This window comes from Bos indicus, chromosome 26, assembly GCF_029378745.1.
Source record: "Bos indicus isolate NIAB-ARS_2022 breed Sahiwal x Tharparkar chromosome 26, NIAB-ARS_B.indTharparkar_mat_pri_1.0, whole genome shotgun sequence".
In the NCBI taxonomy this organism is placed as follows: Eukaryota; Metazoa; Chordata; class Mammalia; order Artiodactyla; family Bovidae; genus Bos; species Bos indicus.
In genome coordinates this window covers 18,052,122-18,072,579 of record NC_091785.1, presented here as the reverse complement: position 1 = coordinate 18,072,579, position 20,458 = coordinate 18,052,122, and the positions used below count along the sequence as shown (strand labels likewise).

At 39.9% G+C, this 20,458-nt stretch overlaps 1 protein-coding gene across 17 annotated transcripts in view; it reads right to left on the bottom strand.

Moving 5' to 3' along the window:
* LCOR (ligand dependent nuclear receptor corepressor) overlaps nucleotides 1-20,458 on the bottom strand; it is a 133,599-nt gene that overhangs the window by 94,549 nt on the left and 18,592 nt on the right. For 4 of the 17 annotated variants that reach the window (XM_070781274.1, XM_070781267.1, XM_070781268.1 and 1 more), the window contains exon 3: nucleotides 1,626-1,677. The exons of 12 other annotated variants lie outside the window; for them this stretch is intronic. The gene's annotated coding sequence lies outside the window, so the exon portion shown is untranslated. Of the gene's footprint in view, nucleotides 1-1,625; nucleotides 6,820-20,458 lie in introns of those variants that run through there. One more of the 17 variants, XM_070781269.1, reaches the window with a different exon arrangement.

The following is a 20,458-nucleotide window of genomic DNA, read 5'->3' as shown; positions in this document are numbered from 1 at the left end:
CATTGGAGCTGTCCAGCTTTCCCAGCACCACTTACTGAAGAGACTTTTTACACTGCATATTCTTGCTTCCATTGCCAATAGATAAATCCACACACCTTTAGTCAGTTAATTTCTGGGCTCTCCATTTTGTTCCATAGGTCTACGTGTCCGTTTTTGTGTCAGGATCATACTGTTTGATTACTGCAGCTTTGTAATACAGTCTGAAGTCAGGGAGCATGATTCCTTCGGTGTTGCTCTTCTTTCTCAAGATTGTTATATTTGCAATCTTTTCTATTTCCATACAAAATTTTAAATTATTTTGTTTCATTTCTGTGAAAAATATCTTTGGTATTTTGATGGAGATTGCACTGAAACTGTAGACTGCCTTGGGTAGTACAGCCATTTTAACAACTCTAATTCTTCCAACCCATTAATATGGTGTATCCTTCCATCTGTCTCATCTTCAATTTCTTTCAACAGTGTCACTGTTTTTCAAGCACCTGTCTTTCACCTCTTTAGGGAGAGGTTTATTTTATTCTTTTTGATGTGACTGGTTAATAGGATTGTTTCAATAATTTCTCTTTCTGACATTTCATTGTTATTGTATAGGAATGCAACAGATTTCTGTATGTTAATTTTGTATCTTGCAACTTTCCAAATTCATAGATGAGCTCTAGTGCCTTTTTGGTGGCATCTTTAGGATTTTCTATGTATAGTACCATACCATCTGCAAACAGTGACAGTTTTACTTCTTTCCAACTTGAAGTTCTTTTCCTTTTCTCGTCTAACTGCTGTGGCAACAACTTCCAATACATACGGAATAAAAGTGGTGAGAATGCGCATCCCTGTCTTGTTTCTGATCTTAAAAGAAATGCTTCCAGCTTTTCCTTCGTGAGTATGATGTTAGCTGTGAGACTGCCATATTCGGCCTTTATTATGTTAAGGAATGGATAAGAATGCAGTATTGATACTTTCCTACTTAGATAACCATTACATTCGAGAAGGTCTCACATAGGAATTTCCCTGGTGGTCCCGTGGTAAACAATCCACCTTGCAATGCAGGTGACACAGGTTTGATCCCTGGTTGAGGAACTAAGATCCCATATATCATGGAGCAACTAAGCCCTCATGCTACAACCACTGAGCCTGCAAGCCACAACTAGAGTCCACATGCCCCAACGAAAGACCCTGAATAATACAACAAAAGGCCTTAGGGCCACAACTAAGACCTGATGCAGCCAAATAAATAAATTTTTTTGATGTTAAAAGGATTCACGTAAAAGCCTGCCTCGGTTAAAAGCACCTTGAGACGTAATTTCTAGGGCTTTTTGTACCAGCATTTGCAGCCTCAAGTCGCTTCCCAGGTGGCACTGTGGTAAAGAATCTGCCTGCCAATGCAGGAAATGCAGGTTTGATCCCTGGGTCTGGATGATCCCTGGAGAAGGAAATGGCAAGACGCTGCAGTATTCTTGCCTGGAAAAACTCCATGGACAGAGGACCCTGGCAGGCTGCGTCCACGGGGTCACGAAGAGTCAGACACAACTGAGCACGCATGCTTGTTTTGCAGCCTCACAGGCTCACTTTATTTGACTCACATTTACTCTGGAACCAAACCTAGGACTTAAGAGTATGAGATGTAACTCTACCTTTTCTAGTTGTGTGACCTCTGGCAAGTTCCTTAATTTTTCAGTGCCTCATCTGTAAAACAAGCAATACAGTTACCTCACAAGGTTTTTATGAGAATTAAAAAAAAAAAAATTAGTACTTGAGGAATTTGAGAGAATAGTACCTGGCACAAAGTAGGTTTTATATGCATAAATTTTAAATGGAAAAACAAAACAAACAAAAAAATACAGAAACAATATCAAGCTTATGAGTGAGAACTCACAGTTAAGGAGTAATGTGAAACTGACAATGAAAGGCCTTCTCACAGCAACTGTCTCACATTCTTGATTCTTAATATTCGGCAGTACTATATTCACAATGAATAGTTATTAAGAGGAAGATACTCAAAACTGAATTCTTTATCTTCTCTTCCAAATCTGCTCTCACAGTCTTTCCCACCCTGGTTAAATGTCCAGTTCAGTTCAGTCACTCAGTCATGTCTGACTCTCTGCGACCCCATGGGCTGCAGCACACCAGGTTTCCCTGTCTATCACGAACTCCCAGAGCTTGCTCAAACTCATGTCCATTGAGTCAGTGATGCCATCCAACCAACTCATCCTCTGTCATCCCCTTCTAAAGGTAATAATGCACTTTGAATTGCTTGAACCAAAACCTCTATGGTCCTCCTTATCTTTCTCTCATGCCCCTCATTAAATCAGAAATCATGCCGTCTCTACTAATCCTAACCAATCTTCTGCCAACTTAATATATTTACAGTTATAAGCACTTCTCCCTTCCTCTACTAGTATGCAGTACAGGCAACCTTCACATCTCACCTGGACTAACACAAAATCTCGCAACTTGGCATCTGTGCTAATACTCCTGCTCCCCCTTCTCCCAGCCTACTTTCAACATAGCAGTCAGGTAGTTTGTTAAGACTAAGCCAGATCATTCTGCTCAAAAGCCTGGAATGCACCTGACTTTACTATTAATAGTAAAAGCCAAAGTTCTATCTTCCCCTCTATTTCACTGTGAACCTTAAACTGCTGTAAAAAATAAAGAAAATAAAATCAGGTTTGACTGTATAAAATGCAGCCAAACTTTACTCGAAGTACTAAGTGAGCTATGGGGGAAACTGGCTATTCGCACCATATCTCACCCCACGTGAGAAAGCCAAAGTCCTCACAACAACCTAATAAACCTTAGATGATCTGTTCTCTGTTACTTTGTATGATTAGATTCAGGTTAATTTTTTTAGGGTAGAATACTTCACAAGAAGTCCTGTGCCTTTCCAATATTATCCAATCAAGAGACATATAACGTCTTTCCTACTTTTAGTCATGCTAAGATTGCTCAGTGACTTTAGAATATCACCTTGCACCCACCATCAGTTACCTAACACCTTTACCTATACTTTTAGCATCCACCAATAATCTGTCCAGACCTATTATCGTATTATGGGCACAAAATGGTGACTTTTCTAACACTTTCATACCATCCTCATTTATTAACTGAACTTATAAACAGCTTTTCGCTATTGACTCTTTGGTTACTCTGAAATACACTTTGCAACAAAATACATGCTTCTTTCTATGTATAAATTTTCATAATAATGAGTTGACACCTTTGAAATATCCAAACGTGATCAATAGTTATTTTTGCTTTTTTATTTTAAAAATATCATTATGAACTCCTGCAATTTTACTTATTTAATACGCTTCAATCTATTGCAGTCCTTACTTTTTCCTTATATTCAAGTTTTTCATCTTAGGCCAGTATGAGCTTTAAGATGGCTTTGTGAACTTTTGACACAACTTACCTCAACATGATAGTCAAAAGATTTTAATTTGCAATTCATGGGCTTCCCTGGTGGCTCAGTTGTAAAGAATCCACCTGCCAATGCAGGAGACGTGTTCCAGAAAGATTCTATATGTCACAGAGGAATTGTTTATGCGCCACAAACTATAGAGCTTGTGCTCAAGAGCCCCAGAGCCACAACTACTGAAGCCCATGCATCCTAGAGCCCGCGTGCCACAAGGGAAGCTACAGCAACGAGAAGCCCCCAACCAGAGAGGAGCGCCCGCGTGCCACAACCGGAGAGAAGCCTGTGCAGCAACAAAGACCCAGCACAGCCAAAAATAAATAAATAAATAAAATTATTTTTTAAATAAATTAATTTGCAATTCCACAATTAGAATTAATCTTGAACAATTTTCATGTTTACTGATGTCTCTGACTTCTCTGTGATATCATTTTCATTTTCTTCTCTATTCATTTTCTCATCCATTTTTCTAGTGGGTTGTTAATCCTTTTTGCTTTCTGAATGCTACAAGTTCATTTTAATATATGGCAGAGGTTAGAGGTTATGTATTAACAAAAGCTACAATCTTACTCTTCTATTTGCTTTATTTTATGGAATTTTTTTATCATGTAAAATACTTCATTTTTAAATAAAGCAATCATTTCCTTTATAGTTCACAGCTTAGATCCTTCAGCCTTTCCAAATTCAATGACAGAAAAAAGTTGCCTAGGCTTCTTCTACTTCTTTTATGGCTTTTTTTCTTTTAATGTTTAAATCTCTGATCTAGCTACATATAATTAGCCATTTGTAAGTCTGTCTATTCCCACTAGAATCTGGGATCTTCAAAGGCAAGGACTATCTTACTATATTATCAGACTAAGAATTTTGCCTCTGGACCCAGGTGTTTTCAAACACAGATTTTGAGAAGGTGATGTTGATTATGAATAGTCATAAATCTTGTTCTCTCTGACCTTAAACTAGGGCAAGTCACTCTTACCGAACCATACTCACTAAAAAGAAGATGTAGCACAGGGAGGAAAAACTGTGTTCTGCTCAATTCTAGATACTATACATGCATTGCCCAGGCATCTCAGAACAATTTTAAGAGGTGAGGAGTGGAGGTGGGATGAAGAAAATGAATTTTGGGATTGAGCTTCTAAGAAGTGATGTCTGAATGGAATGTGAAAGAACAAGTAGGCATTATTATACAGATGAAGACTGGAAAATAGTACTCCAGGGTACAGAGTGAGCAAAAGCTATGAAATGGGAGTATGTGATCTATTTGCAGAATTACAGATAGTTTATTATGATGGCCTAGGCCAGAGCTTGGCATATAAGTAAGTACTATATAAATGTTAGCTATTACCATGTTGATTATTGGGATATGGAGATAAATCAGGTAAAATTGTAAGCAGTAGGTTAAAATGCTCCTGGAAAGCCACGTTATAAAAGTCTGGATTTTATCCTGAAGAAGATGGGGACCCACTGAAGGATTTCTGACAGGATAATGGCATGTTTCAGAAAAATTACATTGGCAGTGTGAGTCAAAGATTGGATGCAATACAGACAGGCAAGAATCAAAAAGATTCTTCAATGCTGGAGTATATAGAAGTGATAAAAACTTTTATAAAGTGAGGAAAATTGGCAAGCCTCTTGCAAGATTTGAGATGTCAGCATACTCATCGCTACTAAAAGGGACCAACTGCCTAACAGTTTTATCACATGGGAAATACAGATATGCTTAGCAACAAATATTCTATCTGGAAAGTTTTCCGTTTTAGTAAAGACTCACAACTCAGTAAATTTCCAACAAAACTCCTTCAGGGTCATGAAATGCCCCATGCTGTCTTTTCCACAAGCAGGAGAGGTTCACGAAAGCTCATGAACGTCTCCCAGTCAACCACAAGGCTGGTTTTCTAAAGACTCCATGATGTAACAATACCTAAATTATGGCTGCTGATGCTGATGGTACACCGTCCCACTGTTTTTTAAATTTCTGCAGGTTTAACAAAACTTGTTCAGACAAGTTCAGTGTACTGACACTGAAGTTACGATGTAAGCCACATGTGTCTGAACAACAGCGTTCACACTGAATTCCAGCTATCTGGACTTTCAGACGCAGAATGTGAGTTAGCTACAGACTCTGAGACCACTTTTGGAGGGCAAATGACAGGACAAGTTTAGGGGAAGTTCTTATTTCACATGTGCCAACATCTGCTGGATCATAGAAAAAGCAAAAGAGTTCCAAAAAAAACATCTATTTCTGCTTTACTGACTATGCCTAAGCCTTTGACTGTGTGGATCATAATAAACTGTGGAAAATTCTGAGAGAGATGGGAATACCAGACCACCTGACCTGCCTCTTGAGAAATCTATATGCAGGTCAGGAAGCAACAGTTAGAACTGGACAAGGAATAACAGACTGGTTCCAAATAGGAAAAGGAGTATGTCAAGGCTGTATATTGTCACCCTGCTTATTTAACTTATATGCAGAGTACATCATGAGAAACGCTGGGCTGGAAGAAGCACAAGCTGGAATCAAGATTGCCAGGAGAAATATCAATAACCTCAGATATGCAGATGACACCACCCTTATGGCAGAAAGTGAAGAGGAACTAAAAAGCCTCTTGATGAAAGTGAAAGACGAGAGTGAAAAAGTTGGCTTAAAACTAAACATTCAGAAAACTAAGATTATGGCATCTGGTCCCATCACTTCATGGGGAATATATGGGGAAACAGTGGAAACAGTGACTGACTTTACTTTTTTGGAGGCTCCAAAATCACTGCAGATGGTGATTGCTGCCATGAAATTAAAAGATGCTTGCTCTTTGGAAGGAAAGTTATAACCAACCTAGATAGCATATTAAAAAGCAGAGACAGTACTTTGCCAACAAAGGTCCATCTAGTCAAGGCTATGGTTTTTCCAGTAGTCATGTATGGATGTGAGAGTTGAACTGTGAAGAAAGCTGAGCACCAAAGAATCGATGCTTTTGAATTGTGGTGTTGGAGAAGACTTGAGAGTCCCCTGGACGGCAAGGAGATCCAACCGGTCCATCCTAAAGGAGATCAGTCCTGGGTATTCATTGGAAGGACTGATGCTGAAGCTGAAACTCCAACACTTTGGCCACCTCATGTGAAGAGTTCATTGGAAAAGACCCTGATGCTGGGAGGGATTGGGGGCAGGAGGAGAAGGGGATGACAGAGGATGAGATGGCTGGATGGTATTATCGACTCGATGAATGTAAGTTTGGGTGAACTCCGAAAGTTGGTGATGGACAGGGAGGCCTGGCATGCTGTGATTCATGGGGTTGCAAAGAGTTGGACACGACTGAGCGACTGAACTGAACTGGTGAGAAGGTCGGATTCTATGTGGCATAGACTACTTGGGTCCATTCAGTTCAGTTCAGTCGCTCAGTCATGTCTGACTCTTTGCGACCCCATGAATCACAGCATGCCAGGCCTCCCTGTCCATCACCAACTCCCAGAGTTTACTCAAACTCATGTCCATCGAGTCAGTGATGCCATCCAGCCATCTCATCCTCTGTCATCCCCTTCTCCTCCTGCCCCCAATCCCTCCCAGCATCAGGGTCTTTTCCAATGAGTCAACTCTTCGCATGAGGTGACCCAAGTACTGGAGTTTCAGCTTTAGCATCAGTTCTTCGAATGAACACCCAGGACTGGTCTCCTTTAGGATTGACTGGTTGGATCTCCTTGCAGTCCAAGGGACTCTCAAGTGTCTTCTCCAGCACCACAGTTCAAAAGCATCGATTCTTCGGCGCTCAGCTTTCTTGGGTCCATTAAAGACTATCAAAAGCGACAATAAAACCCCCTTCTTGGGGGAGGAAGTGACTTGAGAGAACCATGATTCTATCTTGAACTCTATGAAATGGCAGGTATTGTGACTTTTGAAAGTTATTGAATTTGGTTGCTGCTACTGTTGTTTTTTTAAGTTATATATCCTAAAAGCAGTTATTCTTCCCTGCCTATGCCTGCAGGGAGTCATTTCATAGTCCAGCAATGAACCAACTATCATGGCAATCCCCTTAGAGATTCACTCAACAGAAACAAAAACACTTAAACAAAAGTGCTTATGGAGTAGCTTTATTTATAGTAACCCCAAACTGGAAATAAAACCCAAATGTCCATCAGCAATGAAACAGATAAATTTGGTAAGTCTATACAATGGAATACCACTTAGCAATAAAAAATGAACTAATAATGTCTGGAATACGCAAATCTACAGAGACACAGTAAATAAGTAACAGTCTATGGCTGCAGGATTAAAAAGATAGGGGACAAGACAAGGAATGACTGCTAAATGCGTATGGGTTCTATTCTGTAAACTGAATATAATGATACCCCTTGCAGCGACAAAAATGCTCTAAAATCTGAATGTGATAATCGTTACACAACTCTATTAATATACTAAAAATCACTGACTTGTACACAGTAAACAGGTGAATTATTTGCTACATGAGTTATATCTCAATAAATTCACTTTAAAAAGGAATGACTATAACACACACAAATATCTGCTTAAGCAAAAGAAGCCAGACACAAAAGAATACATACTATATGATTCTTTTATATGAAATCTAGGATGTAGGCAAACTAATTAATGTGATAGGAATCAGTTATTATGGTGGTGAACAACTGGCCAGAAAAGGACAGAAGTAATCTTCTCAGGAAGTTCTTGGTCTTGTTTTGGAGGAGGTCACAGTGGGTATACACAACTGTCAAAACTTAGAACTGTGCATTTTAATTATCTCTCAATAAAAATGGTGGTTTAAAAAAAAATCACTCCTATTTGAACTTGGAAAGAGAAAACGGTAAGACAAGAATACGTGCCAAGTCAGTAATGCCTTCAAGCTTCTCTAAGGGAAGTGACTGTACAACTGTCCATTTACAGAAATATTCAGTGCCTGAGTACACAACATATTTTCCTCCTCACATCCAGTGCCCACCCCCCTTTCCAGTTTCTCTAAAATTATTTATTATTTATTTGGTGGGGGTGGGTCTCAGTTGCAGCACACAGGATCTTCCTGCGTCCAATGGGATCTCATCATTGCAGCACACACGCTCTCGGGCTGTGGCACACGGATTCAGTAGTAGTGGCGTGCAGGCTTAGTTACCCCTCAGCATGTGGAATCTTAGTTCCCCAAAAGGCACGGAACCTGTGTCCCCTGCACTGCAAGTGGATTCTTAACCACTGCACCACCAAGGAAGGCCCCAGTTTCTCTAATTAAAAAAAAAAAAGTCAAAGAATACTCCACAACCAAAATTGAGCCTAGTTAATGCATGGGGTTGGGGTTCAATTCCTGAGTCAGGAAGATCTCCTGGAGAAGGGAATGGCTACCCAACTCCAGTATTCTTGCCTAGAGAATCCCATGAACAAAGCAGTCTGGTGGACTATAGTCCATGGGGTTGCAAAGAGTTAGACATCACTGAGCCATTAAGCCCACATACACACAAAGCACGTTTAAGTGTCACCAAGTGGTGAAAAGGAAATATGTTTATATAAATCAGAATCCTAACATGGAAACCATGGTCTATTTTCTTTTTGTCTTCTGAAAACATCCTCTGATACCCTGTCTGAAAGAATTCTCTCAACCTGCTACTCTTCTCCTCTTCCTTCCCCCAATTAGTTAACTCATTCATTTTTCACTTCTTAAATAAAAGTTTCTTGGAAATTCTTCTGAATTTCTATTTCTTCAATCTGTCCCCCTCCACGAACACAATTACACATACAGTGAGAACAGTGTCTCCTTGCAGAGCTCTTTTCTCACTGGGCAGTTAGTTACAGGTTTCTTATTGATTAACAGCTCTATTTCTGCCAACAGACTCTAAGTTACATGTGAACAAGAACAGTCTCCTATGTACACCACTGTATCCCTCCATCTAGCATTGTGCTTAGTAGTTAGCATAAATGTTCACAGAACATTTAACTCAATGAATAAATTAAAAATGCAATTCAACCATCTAAACAAAGACTGCTCCCAAAGCAAAGAGGTTGTCCTTACTTGAGAGGTCCATTGTAAGTCAATATACCTTTATTTGACAGACGACATTTTGAATCAGTATCTATGAGTCACTGAGTATCTACTTTCTTATCAACTTGGTTCTTAGAATACAGGATTGTTTTGTGAGTCATCAGTTTCTACCCTTATTCTGCCTGTTGTTCCCTTCATAACTGAGCACATTTATTCATATTACCCTTAATCTGTTGTATGCTCTATTATATACTTCTCCTATAATTTGTTAGATACCAGATTTTAAGAAATTAAATAATAATATTCATAAACGAATGCCAAGACAGTATTTATTAGCTACAGAAACATAACTGCTTAGGGAAATGGGTTTCAGTTCAGAATTCATCAGTGACATGATTACCAAAAAGCTCAAAACTGTTCTCCCGACATTCAGTAAACAGAATGCTGACTCTGAAAGAATGAAAGTGCCAAAAACAACAGATAAAATAGGCAAGCTGGAGACAAACACCACCATAAAAGAAGGCATCTAGCATTCTGTAGAACTCACTAAATGAAAGCAAAAACATTTAGAGAAAGCAACTTACACCAACTAGATAAGAGTCTGCTTTGCAAACACCCAGAGTGAATACAAGCCCAGACCTCCGGCAAGATTTGAACAATTTTCTACAATCCTGTGAAGTAGGTTAAAGAGACTGCATGACAACAATCTATGTTTTCTTGAAAGCATACAAAAGGAATGCTCAGAAAAACCTGAATGGCTCTGATGTGCCAATCACACACTGTAGGCTTCCTAAAGCGGGAAGAGCAAAGCATTTGAACTTTCAGAACCAATCTTCAATTATATAAAAATTCATGAGTTGAAGGGAGAGGATCCAGAAGTCTTTTTTCTAATAACAATCATCACCTCCTTTTCCTCTCCTGTTAAAATATTATTACTACTTTCACCATGGCAATGTATCACAACCATCACTGCAAGAGGTGATTCAAGATCAAATATAAATGCAAATGCCTTAAAAATAAGAGGATCAGACAAGGCTAATGAAAACTACACTGAGAATATTTCTTAGCTATCAGATTTGCAAAAATCCACAAGTCAAATACAATACTATATTGGTACAGTTGTGGGGATACAGACATTCTCCTAACAGCACTCTCCTACAATGATGGATAGAATACAAAATTATATTACCTGTGTAGAGGGCAAGTTGGCAATATCTAGCAAAATTACAAATACATTTTACCTTTAACTCAGTAATACCATATCTGGGAGTGTATCCTACACAGTTCTTCTGTGTATTCTTGCCATCTCGTCTTAATATCTTCTGCTTCTGTTAGGTACATGCCAGTTTTTTAAATGGCTGAGTAATATTCCACTGTATGTATGTACCGCATATTCTTTATCCATTCACCCAGCCATGTCTTGGCCATTGTGAAGAGTTCCGCAGTGACAGTACACATTCAACATTCTTCACTGCAGCATAGTTAGTGAAAAGTGAAAATTCAAATGCTTAACCACCACCTAGTTTACTACATTATAGTACACATCCACACAATGGAATACAATGAAGCTGCGAAGAAGAATGAGAGTGCTCTTTAAATACTGATATGGAAAGACAGCCGGGACACATTACGTGAAAAAAGCAAGGTATCAAAGAAGGTATTCTGTATGTATCATTACAGCTAAGACAAGGGGAAAAAAGAAAAATACTAGCATCTGTTTTCATTTTTACACAAAAACACTAAAAGAACACACCATAAAAATGGTTACAGAAAAAAGTAAAACTAGAAAACACGGGAAATGAGTGGAGGCAAAACTTCTCATTGTTACACTCTATTTGAGAAATTATTAACCTTAAAAATTTACACAACACTTCAAAAATATTCATAATGAAAACTGTACTGTGCTTATATATAATGTAAAATAGTACAATTTATTTATTACTTCTATTTTATTTTAGTGAATATAGGGAGGAATATACATTTAGAAGTGTTTAACCAGGTTCCTCCAACTATTTTTCCAATCAATTCCTTTATGTTCCTTAAAAATGAATTTTCATACCACAAAGGTTTCGAGTAAGAACTACAGTACCCAAAGAGAATATCCAACTTCCTTATATTAGAAGATAGGAGGATATTCATAAGGCCATATTTTTTTCAAAGTTTAACCAAACCCTGAAGGTACTGTCTCCGCAAAAACTGAATAAGAGCCCAGAAATACTGCAAAAGATACTCTTAAAGTTTGCTTAAGGTTACCACTTCAATAGGCAGTTGCCCTAGACAGATTCTATCTTATTTAGGCTACTGGAACATATGGACACAGGAACATGGTTTTTCACTTTAATTATTTCTGCTACTGGTTGTCACATGGCATTGGGCTATTTGGGAGTCAAAAAGCACCAAAATAACCATTTAGTTATTCATCAACAAGGATCATGGCTTAAACCATATTATAACTAGACTCTGAAAAATGCAGAGTTCAATAAATACAATCAATCACAAAGTATCATGTCACAATAAAATTATTAATACATACTTTAAAATGCCAATCCCATAAATTCCAGGGATATCCCAAATCACCATAAAGTCCATTTTAATGTAAAAGACATTTACTGGGAAAACTATGATCAGCATTTTAAGAGGATGAGCTAAATAAAAAATTTTATATGTAGCAAATACAGTCTGTATTAGTTTTCCTAGAGTTGCTATAACATTACCACAAACTAGGTAGCTTAAACCAAGCCACTTTAAAGTGGCTTTAAAGTGAGGCTTTAAACCATTGGCTTAAACCAATGACCACAAAACAAGGAGCCGTGGCTGCCCGGGCACAGGAGGGCCTAGAGGAGCTATCCCACGTTGAAGGTCAGGAAGGGTGGCGGTGAGGAGATACCCCTCGTCCAAGGTAAGGAGCAATGGCTGCGCTTTGCTGGAGCAGCCGTGAAGAGATACCCCACGCCCAAGGTAAGAGAAACCCGAGTAAGATGGTAGGTGTTGCAAGAGGGCATCAGAGGGCAAACACACTGAAACCACACTCACAGAAAACTAGTCAATCTAATCACACTAGGACCACAGCCTTGTCTAACTCAATGAAACTAAGCCATGCCTGTGGGGCAAACCAAGATGGCGGGTCATGGTGGAGAGATTTGACAGAATGTGGTCCACTGGAGAAGGGAATGGCAAACCACTTCAGTATTCTTGCCTTGAGAACCCCATGAACAGTATGAAAAGGCAAAATGATAGGATACTGAAAGAGGAACTCCCCAGGTCAGTAGGTGCCCAATATGCTACTGAGATCAGTGGAGAAATAACTCCAGAAAGAATGAAGGGATGGAGCCAAAGCAAAAACAATACCCAGCTGTGGATGTGACTGGTGATAGAAGTAAGGTCTGATGCTGTAAAGAGCAATTTTGCATAGGAACCTGGAATGTCAGGTCCATGAATCAAGGCAAATTGGAAGTGGTCAAACAAGAGAGGGTGCGAGTGAATGTTGACATTCTAGGAATCAGCGAACTGAAATGGACTGGAATGGGTGAATTTAACTCAGATGACCATTATATCTACTACTGCGGGCAGGAATCCCTCAGAAGAAATGGAGTGGCCATCATGGTCAACAAAAGAGTCCGAAATGCAGTACTTGGATGCAATCTCCAAAACGACAGAATGATCTCTGTTCGTTTTCAAGGCAAACCATTCAATATCACAGTAATCCAAGTCTATGCCCCAACCAGTAACGCTGAAGAAGCTGAAGTTGAATGGTTCTATGAAGACCTACAAGACCTTTTAGAACTAACACCCAAAACAGATGTCCTTTTCATTATAGGGGACTGGAATGCAAAAGCTAGGGGACTGGAATGCAAAAGCAGAAGTCAAGAAACACCTGGAGTAACAGGCAAATTTGGCCTTGGAATACGGAATGAAGCAGGGCAAAGACTAATAGAGTTTTGCCAAGAAAATGCACTGGTCATAACAAACACCCTCTTCCAACAACACAAGAGAAGACTTTACACATGGACATCACCAGATGGTCAACACCGAAATCAGATTGATTATATTCTTTGCAGCCAAAGATGGAGAAGCTCTATACAGTCAGCAAAAACAAGACCAGGAGCTGACTGTGGCTCAGACCATGAACTCCTTATTGCCAAATTCAGACTTAAATTGAAGAAAGCAGGGAAAACCACTAGACCATTCAGGTATGACCTAAATCAAATCCCTTATGATTATACAGTGGAAGTGAGAAATAGATTTAAGGGCCTAGATCTGATAGATAGAGTGCCTGATGAACTATGGAATGAGGTTCGTGACACTGTACAGGAGACAGGGATCAAGACCATCCCCATGGAAAAGAAATGCAAAAAAGCAACATGGCTGTCTGGGGAGGCCTTACAAATAGCTGTGAAAAGAAGAGAAGCGAAAAGCAAAGGAGGAAAGGAAAGATATAAACATCTGAATGCAGAGTTCCAAAGAATAGCAAGAAGAGATAAGAAAGCCTTCTTCAGCGATCAGTGCAAAGAAATAGAGGAAAACAACAGAATGAGAAAGACTAGGGATCTCTTCAAGAAAATCAGAGATACGAAAGGAACATTTCATGCAAAGATGGGCTCAGTAAAGGACAGAAATGGTATGGACCTAACAGAAGCAGAAGATATTAAGAGATGGCAAGAATACACAGAAGAACTGTACAAAAAAGATCTTCACGACCCAGATAATCACGATGGTGTGATCACTGACCTAGAGCCAGACATCCTGGAATGTGAAGTCAAGTGGGCCTTAGAAAGCATCACTACGAACAAAGCTAGTGGAAGTGATGGAATTCCAGTAGAGCTATTCCAAATCCTGAAAGATGATGCTGTCAAAGTGCTGCACTCAATATGCCAGCAAATTTGGAAAACTCAGCAGTGGCCACAGGACTGGAAAAGGTCAGTTTTCATTCCAATCCCAAAGAAAGGCAATGCCAAAGCATGCTCAAACTACCGCACAATTGCACTCATCTCACACGCTAGTAAAGTAATGCTCAAAATTCTCCAAGCCAGGCTTCAGCAATACGTGAACCGTGAACTTCCTGATGTTCAAGCTGGTTTTAGAAAAGGCAGAGGAACCAGAGATCAAATTGCCAACACCCGCTGGATCATGGAAAAAGCAAGCGAGTTCCAGAAAAACATCTATTTCTGCTTTACTGACTATGCCAAAGCTTTTGACTGTGTGGCTCACAATAAACTGTGGAAAATTCTGAAAGAGATAGGAATACCAGACCACCTGACCTGCCTCTTGAGAAATCTATATGCAGGTCAGGAAGCAACAGTTAGAATTGGACATGGAACAACAGACTGGTTCCAAATAGGAAAAGGAGTTTGTCAAGGCTGTATATTGTCACCCTGCTTATTTAACTTATATGCAGAGTACATCATGAGAAACGCTGGACTGGAAGAAACACAAGCTGGAATCAAGACTGCCGGGAGAAATATCAATAACCTCAGATATGCAGATGACACCACCCTTATGGCAGAAAGTGAAGAGGAACTAAACAGCCTCTTGATGAAAGTGAAAGTGGAGAGTGAAAAAGTTGGCTTAAAGCTCAACATTCAGAAAATGAAGATCATGGCGTCCAGTCCTATCACTTCATGGGAAATAGATGGGGAAACAGTGGAAACAGTGTCAGACCTTATTTTTCTGGGCTCCAAAATCAGTGCAGATGGTGACTGCAGCCATGAAATTAAAAGATGCTTACTCCTCGGAAGGAAAGTTATGACCAACCTAGACAGCATATTCAAAAGCAGAGACATTATTTTGCCAACAAAGGTTCGTCTAGTGAAGGCTATGGTTTTTCCTGTGGTCATGTATGGATGTGAGAGTTGGACTGTGAAGAAGGCTGAGTGCCGAGGAATTGATGCTTTTGAACTGTGGTGTTGGAGAAGACTCTTGCGAGTCCCTTGGACTGCAAGGAGATCCAACCAGTCCATTCTGAAGGAGATCAGCCCTGGGATTTCTTTGGAAGGAATGATGCTAAAGCTGAAACTCCAGTACTTTGGCCACCACCTCACGCGAAGAGTTGACTCACTGGAAAAGACCCTGATGCTGCGAGGGATTGGGGGCAGGAGGAGAAGGGGACGACAGAGGATGAGATGGCTGGATGGCATCACTGACTCGATGGACGTGAGTCTGAGTGAACTCCGGGAGTTGGTGATGGACAGGGAGGCCTGGCGTGCTGCGATTCATGGGGTCGCAAAGAGTCCGACACGACTGAGCGACTGATCTGATCTGAGGTGGCTTAAAATAGTTGAAATGTACTCCCTCATAGTTCTGGAGACTAGAAGGTGTTGGCAGGTCTAAGTTCCCTCCAAAAGCTCTAAGGATGAATTCTTCCTTGCCTCTGCAGAGTCCGGTGGTTGCCAGAAATCCCATGGTGTTCCTTGGCTTGTAACTCCAACCTGTGCCTCTGTCTTCACGTGGTCAACTTCCCTGTCTGTATCCAAATTTCCCTCTTCCTACTAGAATACCAGTTACTGGATTAGGGCTCACCCTAATCTAGAATGAGCTCTTCTTAACTTGATTACAACTGCAAACACTGTTATTTCCAAATAAAGGCACATTCACAGATACTAGGAGTTAGGACTTATATCTTTCTGGGAGATACAATTCAACTCATAACATGGTCCAAATAAGTCAATTTCTTCAAAAGTAGACCACCTAGAATTATGTGTGGAATATTTACAGATTTTGCTTAATAACCAGTATCCATTTCCCTTTCTTAGATAATAGCATCCAAGTTTCTTTTAAGAGTCAATCTGCTCCTTCTTCAAGCCATGCTGCTGCTGCTGCTAAGTCACTTCCATAGTGTCTGACTCTGTGCGACCCCATAGACGGCAGCCCACCAGGCTCCGCAATCCCTGGGATTCTCCTTCAAGCCGTAAGGCAGGGCTAAATTAAAGCCTCTTTCCAAAGTCAGGGATCTGTCACTGGTTGGGTCAGAGAATCACACTCCACGGCACGGGCCTCAGTGACTGGTTCAGGGATAGGCCACATAACCCAAGCCTGGCCATAAATCCTTCCATCCTCCCAATTTGGCTAGTGCTATACAGAAAGAGTGGAGAAGCCAATGGCACCCCACTCCAGTACTCTTGCCTGGAAACTCCCATGGACGGAGAAGCCTGGTGGGCTGCAGTCCATGGGGTCGCAAAGAGTCACACAGGACTCAGTAACTTCCCTTTCACTTTTCCCTTTCATGCATTGGAGAAGGAAATGGCAACCCACTCCAGTGTTCTTGCCTGGAAAATCCCAAGGACGGTGGAGCCTGGTGGGCTGCAGTCAATGGGGTCACACAGAGTCAGACACAACTGAAGCGACTTAGCAGCAGCAGCATACAGAAAGAGACGATGCGGATTTTTGTAACTATTTAACTCTAAACTTGCCATTGATTATCTTTACCATACCTGCCCAAAAAGGAAGCCAAAGAAGAAAGAAATGCTTAGAGATGGAGACAAGGAGATATTTCTGATGATTTAAGACTTCTGGATCCAGTCATATCAGAACCTAGCTTTAGCTTTGCTCTGTTAATGTCCTGTTTATAATCCTAAAAAAATGACTTTTTTTTTTTTTTAATGACCTTTTTGACTTTGATTAATTTGAACTGGGTTTCTGAACTTGCAACAGAAACGAGCTCTGATAGTTACTGGCAAAATACTGCCATACAATTGAAAACAAGGCCTCACTTTTTTCAGTCATTTTCTCAAACTTGTCAAACAGACTGGAAGAGCCAGTAGACAAAGAATAGCTTATATTCATGTCCATTCTCTGTCCATCATACCATCTGCCATGAGGGTTTTTAAATCTAAATGTTATAAACAAATTCATTCATGCTTGTTAAAGTATGACTCTGTGAACTCCTCACAGCAAAATATAAACAATATTAAGGAACTCTCAAGTTATAAAAACCTAAGTATCAATATTTAAAAATAAAGCATTCACAAAATCTTTTCCTATCCAAAGACACTCCCCATGTCCACCATCACTATATGCTGGCCAGAGTGGAACAAAGTCATACTGAAATATCTCTTTCTTGCCATATCACCACTTCGAGAACATTCATGATAGTCCTGCCTTTTAATATGGCTATCATTGTTCATGATTCATTTGTTTCTATCTCAAGCAAACTGTGTCAAACACACACATTATTAAAAAAAAAAAATGTTTCTGGACTTTTTAAAAAAAAAAAAAGAAAGAAAAAGAAAACAAGTATTTTTTACTCTAAATACTCTTCTAGTCTACCTGTTTGACACCTGCAACTTTTACCCATTTGTCTCTGGAAAATGCCCAGCCCTTTCCTATTACTTTTGCTGATACTTCAGAAAATTCAAATACATACATACATTCTGAATACAAAGGAAAAGATTACATTTTGAAGTGAAACAAGACAAAATACAGAAATAATGTTTCACCTGCTGGGTCGTACTTGTGTTGCCACAAAATTCACATGCACAGAAAATTAGTCTCTAGTAGGAGAAGGCAATGGCACCCCACTCCAGTACTCTTGCCTGGAAAATCCCATGGACGGAGGGCCTGGTGGGCTGTAGTCCATGGGGTCGCTGAGGGTCGGACACGACTGAGCGACTTCACTTTCACTTTTCACTTTCATGCATTGGAGAAGGAAATGCAACCCACTCCAGTGTTCTTGCCTGGAGAATCCCAGGGACGGGGGAGCCTCGTGGGCTGCCGTCTGTGGGGTTGCACAGAGTCAGACATGACTGAAGTGACTTAGCAGCAGCAGCAGCAGCAGCTAGTAATAAAGTGGTTCTTGACCCATCCAACTACCCTTAGAAATCACTGTGTTAAAGCTATTGAAGGTACCATAAATTGTGTTCAAAATGTCTGCACTCCTTCTTTCTGAAACTAATTTTGTTTTTCCTTAAATAATTCGAGTCACTTCAAAAGAACACTATCTCCTCCTCAATTTCATTGTATTAATTCAAAGTAGTTTTCTACCTTTCCACAAATATTTACTGGGCATCCACTATGTGCCAGTCACTTGCCAAGTACTTAAAATACAAAGAGAAATGTGACATGGTTGCTCACGTCAAGAGTTTTGCAAGCCAGAAGAAGCAGAATTAGAGACAGAAAGATAAGAAGGTAAATAAAGTAGTACAGTGTTTGCACACTAGAAAAACAGTGGCCTGTATTTTATGGTCAGAGGACTTGAGAAATCAGAGAGCAAGGACTGGGCAGCATATACACAGAAAGGTTAAGCAGACTGGGATAATTAATAAGGATCTTACATGCTCCTTATAGTAACTTTATTCTAAATGCCCGTGGTTTTTCAACTCCAGTGAGTACAAGAAGACTCACTTGAGATACCTGTTAAAAATAGATTCCTATGCCCCATCTAAGAAGACTATGATTCAGCAAATCTGAGGCAGGACTCCACATTTTCAAATGCTATAGTTATCTCATTGAAAGTCAATATTTTGAAACAAAGCTTTAGATAGGTATTTTTCTCGAGTTTCCCAAGTAGTTCTAGGAGTGAGGAGAATGTTGGGGAAACATTCACATTCACAGCCTCAAACTTCATTGCTCTGTAGGTCACACTATCATTAGCTGAGTGAGAAACCAGAGTGCACAGGGGCTAAAAGAGAACCATGGTGATTCAACTACAGAAACTGACCAAGAACACACAAAACAATTCCCAGTGCTGAGTCCAGCTAAGGCTGGGCAGCGTAAATCTGTTGTAGCATCAACCTGCAGTTGTTTTTCCACTTGTAAAATTAAAATAATACCCACCTATTGAAGTTATTATGAAGATTAAATTACATGTGATAACATGTAAAAACACGCAGGGATTATGGTATATTGGAATTTAAGATCTCAAAATTTTCAAATAAGGTATAGGAGATGGTGTTGGAAACAGATGTCTGTTCTTTTTATTTCAAGATTACTTAAGTCCTTCAGTCTACTTCAATCATGTTTGCGGGCTGACCTGGTATCATGAACCAATAATTATAATGCTGTTTCTTAGTGAAAAATATAAAATAGAAAAAGCCAAAAATGCCAAATAAAAGGAACTTTTTAACACCCAGATGGGCACTCTATATTAATACTGTACTTGGTACTCAAGAAGGTTACTAAAAGATTCACTAAGAAAGAATGAAAGGAGTGAACGCCTTATAGTAGTGAGTCTATTTTCTCAACTCACTAAATCCTCCCCATGCTAGATTTTGTTATGTTTCTTTCTGTACCGTATCTTCCCAGTCAAGTCATCCCTCCCCATTTCCATAGGGCCAGAGAATCTAGCTTTTAATTTGCTTACCCATAGCAAGCTACTAATATCTGTTCCCCTTAGAAAAATATAGTGTTTCTAGAACTTAAAAAAAAAAAAGTGTTACTTTAGTAAGGACTTTTTTGGATAAAAACCCAAACTAAATAGTTCTGAGCAAAAAAAGATAGTTATTAACTCTCAAGTAAGGTTTTTAGAACTCCCTTCATGAACAGTTGGATCCAAATGCAAATATGTATTTCTCTCCCCATCCATCGCTGTGTCTGTCTTGCACAGAAGCACACCACTTCACTTGCAGGCAGGATATCCCCTCATGGTAGCTGCTTCCTGCTCATAAGCTAGTAGCTTAGCTGCCCCAGAGAAAAAGAGATCTTTCCCAAGAATGCCACCAGCCAGTCTCAAGGCTGATCCCCCACTCACTGTGACCAACAGCCAGGCATACGTCACAGAAGTGAGTGAATCAGATTCATCCAAACCTCACTGAACTCAAAAATATTTATTAGAAGTGGCTCCCTAAAGGTAAGCCAAGGTACTGCTGCCAAAAGAGAAAGGAAAAGATTCTGAGAGGACAAAAACAAGATATGCAATATAAAATACTTGATAAAACAAATACATCCTTATTCACCAAAATAAGGGAGAAAAAACTGAGGGGAAAAACTAAAAATCTAATTTACATGATTCAGTTCAGTTCAATTCAGTTCAGTCACTCAGTCGTGTCTGACTCTTTGTGACCCCGTGAATTGCAGCACGCCAGGCCTCCCTGTCCATCACCAACTCCCGGAGTTCACTCAGACTCACGTCCATCGAGTCAGTGATGCCATC